The sequence below is a fragment of the Mixophyes fleayi genome, chromosome 1 (assembly GCF_038048845.1).
Source record: "Mixophyes fleayi isolate aMixFle1 chromosome 1, aMixFle1.hap1, whole genome shotgun sequence".
NCBI lineage: Eukaryota > Metazoa > Chordata > Amphibia > Anura > Limnodynastidae > Mixophyes > Mixophyes fleayi.
The window spans coordinates 203,696,772-203,709,452 of NC_134402.1; the positions used below are offsets into that span (position 1 = coordinate 203,696,772).

At 45.4% G+C, this 12,681-nt stretch overlaps 1 protein-coding gene across 9 annotated transcripts in view; it reads left to right on the forward strand.

Annotated features, from left to right (window-relative positions):
• Positions 1–12,681, forward strand: part of ADGRL3 (adhesion G protein-coupled receptor L3) — a 958,921-nt gene that overhangs the window by 387,942 nt on the left and 558,298 nt on the right. The window lies entirely within an intron of this gene.

The window sequence follows — 12,681 nt, forward strand, 5'->3', positions numbered from 1 at the left end:
CACATACATACGCAGATTTTGCAGTTTCACACACTTGCGACTTCTTATCAATAGCTAGACAACATAAATAAATACTCAGTAAATAATAATAATAATATTTAATAAAAGTGCCCACATAAAAATCAATTCAATACACTGCATTTATGTATTTATTTCTGTTGTCTAATTATTGATGAGAACAGTATAAAATGTATTGTTTCATACATATACTGTACACTTATCACTAGAGATGGTCACTGACCCCCGTGTTTTGGATTTGGTTTTGGTTTTGGATCTGGATTACCTTCGTGTTTTGGTTTTGGTTTTGGCAAAACCGCCCTTGCGTGTTTTGGTTTTGGTTTTGTTTGGTTTTGTTTTTCAATTTGTTAAAAAATTAATTTTTTTGGGCTAAATTTAGTGCTCCACCTGTTTCTTGGATAAGTGAGGTAATTCTACAGCTAATAAATGTCAAAGAGCGCTGACCCCCACGGGATATGTGCTTTTATCAGACACACACCAATCTAGGGTGCCAGACAATGCACTAAGAAGAGCCATTGAAATTCATAGCAAAAAGCCAGTTCATCAGTGAGCTTCGAATCAGCCCCAATTCCCACAAACCTATAATCTAGTTAGGTACCTATTATGTAAAGTGCTGATTACAAACACAAAACACGTGTGGGAGAATGTGGCCTCTAAGAGGCTGACTACTACACACAAAGACATTGCATGGATGGCTGTCCAGGGATGTTTGCCTCTCAGGACCTTCATGCACTCCCGGAACCTGTGCCAATATGTCCACTGCCCCATCTGCATCACCAGAAGGGAAACAGCACAGCGGTTTTTTTTTGGGACTTCCCCACTGCACAGGCACTGTTGGATGCCTTGGAACATGAACATAAGGAAAGTGTGCAAATAACTTGCCTTTCATCCCATTCAGTATTTTATGGATTATTTCCTGGCAATCCAGGAGGCCTGGAGCCTAATGAAATGTTTTAAGGATGCTATTTGGCTTGCCAGGAATCGCCTCATCTTGAAAAGGGAGAAGATGACCATCCAGGACTGTTGCAGGCTGATCCACAGCCAACTAAGAGACTATAACAACATTGACAGTCCTGAGTAAGAGGATGGTTGGAGCGTAGTCGTCTCAGTTTCTGGTAGTGAAAGGGGGTAGACCCGTCCACGTGGAGGAATTTTCCCGGGAAGGAGATCGATGGGGCAATCCCAGGGTCGGTGGGATGGTAGACGCTCAGAGGAAGCTTTAGAGAACACGTCTGAAAATGAAGAATACTGGGGAGGTAAGCAAAAGTCCCTAGCCTGACCTCTCCAGAGGAGGCTAAGGTCTGTCGTTTCCCGAATGCCGGGTACAGGAGGCTAGGAGATGGCTAGAATCTCCACAGTATAAACATAACTTATTCTTCATCCTTCTGTCCCTTTCTTCAGGAGTTAGCCGGGAGCGTCCCAGCTGCATCGGCTCATCCGCAGGAGTGGGCGATGAAAATCGGGGACCTGGACGAAAGATAGGGCGTTTAGGGAAATCCTTCTCGGAGGTCCTCTCCCGGAAGTGAAGATCAACCCGGTTACAGAGGGAAATTAAAGCATCCAAGGTGGGTGGTAACTCTTGAGAGGAAAGGACGTCTTTAACTTTGTCTGATAGCCCTTGCCAAAAGGCTGCAATTAGAGTCTCCTCATTCCATTGGAGTTCAGAGGATAGGGTCTGGAACTCAATAACGTATTGCGCCACCGAGCGGGAACCCTGGCGTAGTCTCAGGACACTAGAAGCCGCGGAGGTCACCTGTCCTGGTTCATCGAAAATCCTCCGGAATGATGAGGTAAAGGCTGAAACATCATTGAGGAGGACGTCATTACGCTCCCAGAGAGGAGAGGCCCATGCCAGGGCTTGACCAGCTAGGAGGGAGACCATATAGGCCACTTTTGACCTGGAAGTGGGGAAGTTTTGAGGTAAGAGCTCAAACTGAATGGAGCACTGATTCAAGAATCCGCGGCAAGATTTTGGGTCTCCATCGAATTTGGCAGGGGTAGGTAAACGCAAAGAAGAAGAAACGGGTTGAGGTTGAACAACCGGGGGAGGCGGAGCCACCTGTAGTGCATCCAGGTGAGTTGTCAGCGTTTGTATACACTGTAATAATTGCATCTGAATGGCATCTTGACGCTCCACCCTTCCAACCAAGTGTTGAAGCATGTCCTTAGCGGAAGGTTCTCTGTCAGGATCAGACATGGCTGGTTCTTAATGTCACGGTTCCAACGAGGGACAACTGGATCCTGGTGGTTCACTGGAATTGACTTCAGCTAGGGGCGCGGAGTCTAACAAGTGAAATGGTGTTCACCAGTGATTCCCGCAAGGGAATATGGACTTTGCGGCTTCCACTTGCAGGTCGCGGCTAGGAAGTTCCCAGCGCACCACGAGAGAGAGAGCGTAGACTGATGTAGGTAGTATGCATTGCTACTGGCAACTGACGAGAAGATGAGCCAAGGGATGTTGCTAGGAGCGAATCTACCGGATAGCCTGCTGCGTTGCCACTGGAGATGGTAGCGATAATGAGGTGTAACCGACTCCAGGAGGGAATAGCGGAATATACTGTGGCGTAGGAGCCCGGAGGGCAAGGAACTCGGAAAGGCTGAGTAGGAATCCCCGGAAACTTGAGACGACACATGAGCTGTATTCAGTACGGATGTCAGAGACTGACTGAAAGAACCAGCACAGATTCCAGGTCAGGAAGGCATTAAATAGTGTAGTTCCAATTAGGCAGCCAATAGAGGGCAGTAGAAGCAGATAAAAGGGTTAGGACGTTCGGCGCATGCGCAGAACAGTGAATGTTAACTTTTTTCTTTGTGGAACTACAGGGCCCAGCAAGCCAGGAATGTCAGGGCATGTTGGCACTTGTGGTTCTCCAAGTGCCAACATGCCCTGGCTGCCGTGGGTATGCTGGTGCTTGTAATTATACAAGCAGCAGCATGCCCACAGTTTTTAGGGCAACCTGGCTGGCTGAGAATTGTAGTTCCACAAACAAAATTGGTGTCAGTTTATTTTTTTCTACTATTTACCGCCATATTACCCTACTACCCACAGCCCAGGGGTAGTAGGAAGAGCCCTAGTGCTATTAGCACTGGGCTGGTTCTTTCTAGGGGGGGGCCCGCTCGTTTTTTTCGGCAGACCCCACTCCCTAGGGCATCCAGCCCAGCGCTGAACAGTCCAGGGTTGGTTAGTCATTATGGCAGGGGGACCCCTGCCGCGCGTCCCCCTGCTATAGTGCTGCCAACCCTGGCTGGTTTGCCTAGTGCTGGTAAAGTGGAAATCGGGGGAACCCCACGCAACATTTTTCCCTGATTTTCACGGGACCAGCACTAGTCAGGCAGCACTAGGGTTAAGCATAAATAGCGGGGGGACCCCACGCTTTTTTTTTTTTTTTAACTTTTATCTGTTCTTTCACTTTTTAGCAGGGCCATTGTAACAGTGATGTGTTGACAACTCACTGTTACAACACAGGCAAGTTTGGCAAACACAGGAGAGTTAGCTAAACTCGTGAGTGTTTACATCGCTCAAAATCGCCAGAGATGACCAGGGATGTTGAACATGACTCTCAAAATCGCATCTTGATACATTTTCATTTTTTTAAAAAAAAACCCGTGGGTAAACACCCGTGATTTGCCGCGATTTAAACACGCTGGCAAACTCGCACTTTGATACATTTACCCCCAGATGTCAAACTGTTGTGGTCTGCTACCTGCGTCATCCCTGCTTCGCTTTGGAAAGTGTAATTTTTTCCGAGCAGCAGCTACCTGAGAAACTGAAGGAGGAGACGTCATCAAGCCAAGGCCCAGTTCAGCGGACTACTTGCTGACCAGTAGCTCCTTGCAAATGTTCACATATCGGTCATTTTGAAGCAAAGAATCAATGTAGGTCTTAAACCTAATATCAAGCACAGTCGCCAAAACGTAGTGATCCGAATTCAAGATTTTAATAACTCTTGGATCATTGCGAAGCAAATTAAGTACTTGATCTACAAGGCCAACATACTTTGCAGAATTGCTATCTTTCATCTCCTCCTTCAGTTTGTCAAGCTGCTTTTCCAATAGTCAAATTAAGGGAATGATTTGGCTCAAGCTAGCAGAGTCTGAACTCACTTCACACATCACAACTTCAAATGGTTTCAGCACCTTGCACAGCACAGAAAGGATTCCCCACTGTGCAAGAGTGAAATGCATACCCCCTCCTTTCCCAATGTCATGGCTTGTGCAATATGCTTGGATGGCTTTGCTCTGTTCCTCCATCCTCTGAAGCATGTACAGGGTGGAATTCCACCTTGATAACACCTCTTGCTTAAGTTGGTGGCAGGGCAAGTTAAATTGTTCTTGGAGCTGCTGCAACCTCCTACATGCTGTGGCAGAATGCCTGAAATTTCCCGAAATTTGACGGGCCACCGAAAGCATCTCCTGCACCTCATGGTTATTTCTTAGGAAGCTCTGCACCACCAAGTTTATTGTGTGAGCAAAACAGGGAATGTGATGGAATTCACCCAGCTGTAATGCTCGCACAATATTGTTGGCATTATCAGAAATAACATATCCTGGGGAGGGTCCAAGTGGTATAAGCCATGTATCAATGATATCCCTTAGTTTTCATAACAAATTATCAGCTGTATGCCTGTTAATGAAGCCGGTGATACAAAGAGTAGCCTGCCTGTGATAAATGTTACGTAGTGGTGTACATGCTGCTGCTGTTCCTGCTGGTGAAGGCGAATGTCCAACCCAGTGGGCTGTCACAGTCATATAGTCTTTGGTTTGCCCACTTCCACTTGTCCACATATCTGTGGTTAAGTGGACAGTGGGCAGAATGGCATTTTTGAGCGCAATCTCTACATTTTTACAAACTTTTTGGTATAGTTGTGGAATAGCTTTACGGGAAAAATGGTGTTGCGATTGAATTTTGTAACGGGGACACAAAACATCAATTAACTGTGAAAAACCAGCTGCGTTTATTGTGGATATTGGACGCAGATCTAACACTAGCATAGTAGCCATGGCGTCTGTGATTCGCTTGGCGACTGGGTGACTGCTGTCATATTTGCTTCCTCTAACAACAGATTGTTTCACAGTTAATTGTTGTAACATAGTAGTGCTCTTTTTTTTGCCCTTATAGGAGGAAGATTCACCCCCAGCAGCAGCAACAGCAGCAGCAGTGGGACTAACGCTTAAACATTCTTCAGAGAAATCAATTATAGTGCAGGAGTCATCGAGCCTTACCAACTGGGATGCAGGGCTGACTCCGATCGCTACTGAGGATATTGATGAGGACGGTATTGTGGGTGTAGATTGCAGTGGTCGGGATGTAGATGAGAGAAGGGTCCTAGCTGATGATGGAGTGCTTGTTATTTTTTTGCCATAACTTTCAGCTTTTCCCAAAACCTTGCCATGAACTCTCGTCAAATGGCGTAACATGGATAAGGTTCCAAGATGGTTAAGGTGCCTCCCTCGACTGACTGTGGCTTGACATACACTAGAAATGGCTATACAACTGTTGTCAGGATTTAGGTAGAAATAATTCCACACATAAGAAGTGGCTTTTTTGGTTTCATGCCCAGGCATGACAATGGGCTTCTTCTTATGACGTGCCAGAACTGCTGCCACTGGTGCAGGACTTACACAAACAACCTCATCCTCATCAACATCCTCATTAGCACCCTCGTCGCCTACACAAATTTCCACCTCATCCTCTTCTAATTTCAAAGTGGCATCCTCAATTGGTGTATCACCGGCTACACTTGGGCTCTTCAGGCACACATCAGCAGAAATGCTGAAAGGGCCCTTCTTTATGGGTACACTATCAGAATGGTCACGATTACTCATACCACTTGTGGATGGACTCTCCTCAGGGATTGGTGTCATTTCTGATTCTGAGCATACATTTTCCTCTAATGCCTTACTGTTTTCTTGCAGCTCGGCTTTCACACGTAACAGTAGTTGTGCACTACTTTTGGACTCCAAATTACTTGGCCTTGCTTGGTCAGGAGTGACCTTAAAAGAAGAAGGCTCTGTAACATTATTAGATCTCGCAGTAATAGAGAAAGGCGAAGGCCTCATTCTTTCTTTGCCACTGCCTGGGTAGAATGGCATGCTGGCAATTTTTTTTTTCTCGGCAGTTAACTTTTCATCAGTTACACCTCTTTTTCTCTTCAACACGGTATAAGGTTTTTTTGGTGTGTTTTTTTCCCTAACTTAAAAAGACTATGTACTTTTACAGAGGCTTTACCAGATGACGTACAGAGAAGACTACCATCATGACTGGTGGCAGCAGCTGCTTGCTGATCCTGATCATATGTGGACTGCTGTTAATCCATTTTAATGAGACCCCAAGCACTTTTAGTGCAAATTCAGTGGTATATAGTATTTCAGTACCAGAAAATTGCTTTTTTCAAAGAAGGGAATATCTGACACCCTAAGCACTTGTAGTGCAAATTCTTAAACATATAGTGCTGGTATATAATAATTTCAACACCAGAAAATAGCTTTTTTAGAACAGGGGAATATGTGACACCCCAAACACTTGTAGTGCAAATTCAGAAAGATATAGTGCTGGTATATAGTAATTTCAGCACCAGAAAATTGCTTTTTTCAAAGAGGGGAATATCTGACACCCCAAGCACTTGCAGTGCAAATTCAGAAAGAAATTGTGCTTGTATATTACAATTTCTGCAGGCAGAAAATAGTTTCTTTAGGAGGGAATATGATACCCCAAACAGTTTGTAATGTTTGGAAAAATGCCTCCTCTATACTCCTCTCTTCCTGCTCTAATAACTGCTCTCTTCCTGCTCTAATAACTGCTGGAATAACTGCTGGAATAACTGTTCTCTGCCTTCTCTAACCCTGCGACCTTCTCTCTCCCTCTGTCAAATGGCAATGGATTGCTGTGGAGGCGGATATTTATGCATTTGAAACATTGCGAGAACCGAGCTCCGAGATACGACGACGTCACAATGACGTTTTGCCTCGTTTTCAATTACGAATAGGCGGGAGAGTACCGAGCCTGCTTGGCTCGGATACCTGAAGTTCGAGCGGGTTCGGTTCTCGGGGAACTGAGCCCGCCCATCTCTACTTATCACAGTGGATAAAAATTACCTGTCACCATGATTTAATATTATTTTATCACAATGACTGCAGCTATCACGGCAAAAGCTATCCAGGGTGATGACAGTAACATATCTCTCTGTAGACCCATCCTGCCATACTAAGCTTTGCCGAGGCACTGATGCATGCTTGGAACTTAAAGCTCAATTTGAGCTTCCACTTTCCCTGCCATTGAAAATAAATACAAATGGTTGTTTGTAAATAAAAGTCTGTTATCTATAAAAGTATAGCAGTTTATATATTATATAAGTTATAACTACTGTCCTCCAACCCCAATGTAAATAATATTTGAATCATTTTTATTAATTCATTTCAAATATACCTACAGATTTTGTGGGTGATAGTGCTATTTTTCCTTTAGTAAATTGGCTCCAAAGAAATATTAGACTTTATACAGTGTGTGAAGATATATAGGTCTTTTTTTTATCACTCAGCCGACCATGGAGACAGCCGCAACTTGATTTTATTGACAACAGGTGATATTTATGTCAACACATCAGTGGAGCTTTAACTAATTAACCAATCAACAATTTCTATTACCCTTAACTGCCCAATAGAACCCTAGACCGGATAGATCAGTGTTTCTTAACTCCAGTCCTTACACCTCCCCAACAGCTCATGTTTTCAGGATTTCTTTAATCATGCATAGGTGAGTTAATCTATTTGGCTGGGTCAGTAATTATCCCACCTGCTTCCACAGGCAGAAATCCTCAAATCACGAGCTGTTGGGGAGGTGTGAGGACTGGAGTTAAGAAACACTGGGGCAGATCATTGTACCTGCTAACTGCCCATCTAGACATGTCAACATGGCTCTCATGGCATTTTCTCACTCTACAATAATACCCATAAAAAATATAAAATAAATTAACAACTCATAATGCTATAATCCCTAACAAAAGATGTGTTTTAAAAAATATATATATATATATATATTTACATTAAATACATAAATCATAATGTTCTTAATGCGTTCTGTACATACAATGTGTTTTTATATCATCTCTTACTTGCATACAAATGTTCTTTGCTAACTAGTGGTAAGCACACATGTCGTTTTTAATGTTTTTAGTTTTTAACAAACATGTTGCCGTGACAGTCATCACTATCAGTTGGTGTGAAGAGACCGGGCGCCACAGTGGGAATATCGGACCTACTCGGTCTATCAGTGTGTGGGCCAATTGGGCTATATTGTCACACCCAGTTTATTAAATGCGGCTCTGTGGCTGGATCCAGCATTATTTTATGACCAAAAAGGGAGAGGGATGCTGCCCACAGGAAGTATGGAATAGCTGGAGACCCTGACACATCACAAATTAGTTGAAGGGGTTAAGAACTCTGCCCATAATCCCTAAGGGAAGCCAGCCTCATCCAGACCCTGGGACCTGAACCCCAAGAGATGTTTTTGTGCTATCAGATAAGGCACCTCCAGAGGGAATGTGCCTGGACCAGAGGCCAGTTCCAGGGAGCCAGAACTGTACCAGTGGCCACTGTACCATATGCTCTAGAAGATCTGGAAAATAAGCACTGAGACAGAGTCTACCTGTCCTGATGTACCAGAGGGAAGGGACTGGGTTCACAAGGTGCACCTGGTCTTGGGGGAGGGAAGGCAGAGTCCTAAAAATATGTGGGGCAATCTGCAGGATCTGTGGGTACGGGACTACAAGGTCCAGGGGTTGAGGGACTCCGAAGCATCCTGACCCTATTAGAACCCGACGTGATCAACAGATCACAATTTAGGGAGGGACAGCAGGTCCAAATCTCCACCATGGAGGGCCATCTCATGGCCATCCAGGTGGCCCGGGTACATTTGGATTAAGATGAAGGGTTTGGTATGGTGGAGGTGGACATTTTAGATGGGTTACACGCCAAGGTGATCTTGGGAAATAATTTGGGCCAGAGATTGGTCACCAACTTTATGAAACCCGTGATCTGAAGCCAGAGCCAGGCCAAAGCCAGAGCCACACCACGTGGCCACCCCAATCCAGAGGGAACCTCAAAGGCACATACTGACAAACAGAGCCAGTGAGCAGGAGGCAGCACCATTGGTGAGTAACCCGGGGATATCTGATATTGTACCAGAAGTTGATTTGGGTGAAGTGGACTAAAGGGAATTTAGAGAGGCCCAACAGACTAACCCATCCTTAACAAAATTGATAGGAGCAGCTGACAATTGGGGAGGGGAAATGGCAGGCAGCTAGGTAGTGTGGGACAAGAGACTATTATACAGATTAGTCACTCCCACACTAGACCAGTACCCAGGGACAGAGATGGAGCAGCTGGTGGTACCTTATGTTTAATGGGCCCAATTGTTAGAGCTGGCCCATTTCAAGTGCAGCAGGAAAACATTGGCTCATGTGTTGCAAACCTTTTTCTGACCGCCAAGTCACCCAGGATGTGAAGCAGCATGAAGCCTACTGTGACATCTGCCAGAGGATAGGGAAAGTCCCTCGGAAATGCCTACTGCAGCTCCTATCCATAATTGAGGAGCCCTTAGACATTATAGGCCCACTAGCCACCCCAGGTTACACATGGAAACGTTCATCCTAATCCTTGTGGACTTTGCCACCAGATACCCACAGGCAGTAGTCCTTTTGTTCATCGACACAGATGTACATTCCGAAGGGAGAGATTGGGAAAAGGCCCTGCAGCTGCTCCTGTTTGCATACAACTGTTATACGGCCGGAAGGTCCATGGACCCCTCGATCTGGTCAGAGAGTGTTGGGAAGGAACATTCCAGTACAATGAACAGCCCATCCTCCAATATGTGGAGAAAATGAAGGACAGAATTAAAAGGTTAGTGCAGTTAGCGCATCAGTATTTAAAGAGAGCACAGACCAGGCAGAAGGTGTGGTATGATGCCCATGCCCACACTAGGAATATGGCCCCAGGGCAGAATGTGATATTGCTCATCCCAGTTAGGCAGAGTAAACTACAAGCCACCTGGGATGGTCCATACAAAGTAGTGAAACGGATACTTTCAGGTGTGAAATGATGAAGAGAAATGGCTGAAAACTTTCCACATTTACCGGTTGAAGGGTTATGTGGAACTCCAGACTTCTGCCATAGATTTATGTTGTCCCCCATGGATCCAATGGAGGTAGACGTCTTGCTGTAATTGATAGGGGAAGTGAAAGGAGATAAAAGGGTGGAGGCTGTGATGGTGGGAGCACAGCTAGAGGAGGAGCAGAGGCAGGAATTGAGGGAAGTACTAGAAAAGGAGCAGGCCCACTTTAACTGTAGGCCGGAACTACCCACTTGCCTATCCACTATGTAAACCCAGGGGAGGCAAAACCCATAAGGCAGGTGATTTACCGCATGACCCCCACAGTAGTGGTCGAAATTGATATGAGATATAAGAAATTGGTAGGTGTCATTAAAAAATCAAGTACTCCCTGGGCTGCAGGGGTGGTGTTGGTCTTGAAAAAGGATGGGACCACCCGCTTAGGCGTGGACTATCGTAAGTTAAATAAGGTTACCGCCACGGAGCTTACCCATGGCTCGGATAGATGAAGACACGCTGAACAGGCTAGGGGCAGCCTAGTTTGTGTCCACCTTAGATCTAAGTAAGGGCTACTGGCAATTTCCCCTCACTCCTAAAGCCCGGGAACATTCATTTTTTATAACTCCATTGTGATTGTTTGAATGCACTACAATGCCCTTTGGGATGCTCCGGCCACATTCCAATGGGTGGTTTATGCCCCTGTTGGAAGGGTGTCAGGAGTTTGCCCAGGCTTACTTAGATGACATAACCATTTCAGACAGACATAGGAGAATCACCTAGTGCAAGTGGCAGAGATCTTGAGGAGGGTCTGGCAAGCTGGGCTGATCATCCATCTGGACAAGTGTTTCAAGGTAAAGGAAGAAGTACAATACTTGGGGCACCAAATTGGTGGGAGAATTATTTGGCCTGAACCGGCAAAAGTAGAGGCCACCGTTTAGTGGTTCCGACCCACCAACCAGAAACAACTACAAGCATTCCTAGGGATCGCAGGTTATTACAGAAAATTTGTACTACGGTATTTTACTTTTGCCAAACCCCTGACTGACTTGACCAAGAAACAATACTATAGGCAGATAAAGTGGAGAATACCAGGAGTCTGACCATAAGACTCCAACTGTCCCCTTGATTTAATAAGGGAAAATATGTGACGAGACCGGGTACCACAGTGAGAACATCCGGCCAACCCGGTCTGTCAGTCAGTGGGCCAATTGGGCTACATCAGCCCACCCGATTTATTAAATGCAGCCCTGTGGCTGGATCCAGCATTGCTTTGTGACCAAAGAGCAAGGGAAGCCTGCTAACAGGAAGTATGGAACAGCTGAGGACCCTGACATGTCACATAGTAGTGGAAGGGGTTAAGAATGGGAAGGTCTGGACTCTACCTAAGATCAGGAGGTGGGATTTGATTATTGATTGACAATTGCCCCAGCACTTTCAAAAACAAAAACTAATGGCAGGAAAACAGCAGGTGGGCTATTTATGAGGTCATATTCTACCTACACCCCTGTTACAATCTGGAGTCCAGCCACCAGCAATGAAAAGGGATCATGGCTCTGGGGATTGGCACAGAGAGGGGACAAGGACTGGGGGATTTTGAAGGGTGTTAAAAGGGAACCCTGGTGATACATCATGGTTGTTGCTGTTGAATTTCCATGGAGAAGGACTTGGACTGATGTTGAGTAGTCATACTCTATCAGTGCCAGAGGAGATCGTTTGAACCAGGAACATGCTCAGTCAGATCGGGTTCAGTATCTTTGGGATTGATTTGTCATCGGTAGATCGGTAGAGGATCCTATATCCATAAGGAGAGTGATACCCAGAGTCCCACTTAGGTGGTGGAGAATTAGCCAAGAGGCCGAGATCAGCAAGTACACAGACCCACCTATCGAATTGGAACCCCTTGCCCACTGGCACACCTGGATTGGTTAACTGGGGGCTTTGTTGCTGGGAGATTGTGACTGTTGGGACTTTGTGCTGTGAGGTAACCTGCTGGGGACTTTGCTGGGGTTTTCGCTGACACTGGTGAAGTTACTGACACTTTGTTATATTTGGTGGGGTTAAAACATCTCTAGTTGGGGAGCACTGTTGCAATTACTTGTGCACATTAGATAAATAAACAGGTTTGAAATGGCTGCATCGGCACTTACTATACATTGCCTACACTTGTCCACTCTTTCCCATTCCGCCCCCTTAAAGTTGTAAGTGTAATTTGCTTTACAATATCAGTTATTGCCCTGTATCTGTTATGTATAACTTAATGTGTGCTTATCTACTACAATACAAAATGTGCAAATTAGCCTTTCTTATACATGCTAGGCATCTATCCTCCCCCTGTTTAAGTCTAGGTAGTGGAAACTTGCCCTGGGACTAGCAGGTCTCATGAACTGAGCCAGGTGAGGGACAGGTGCGAGGCTCAGGTTCCTCTTGCCGTGATAGGTCATTGGCATTTCTATCATCATCATCATCATTTATTTATATAGCGCCACTAATTCCGCAGCGCTGTACAGAGAACTCATTCACATCAGCCCCTGCCCCATTGGGGCTTACAGTCTAAATTT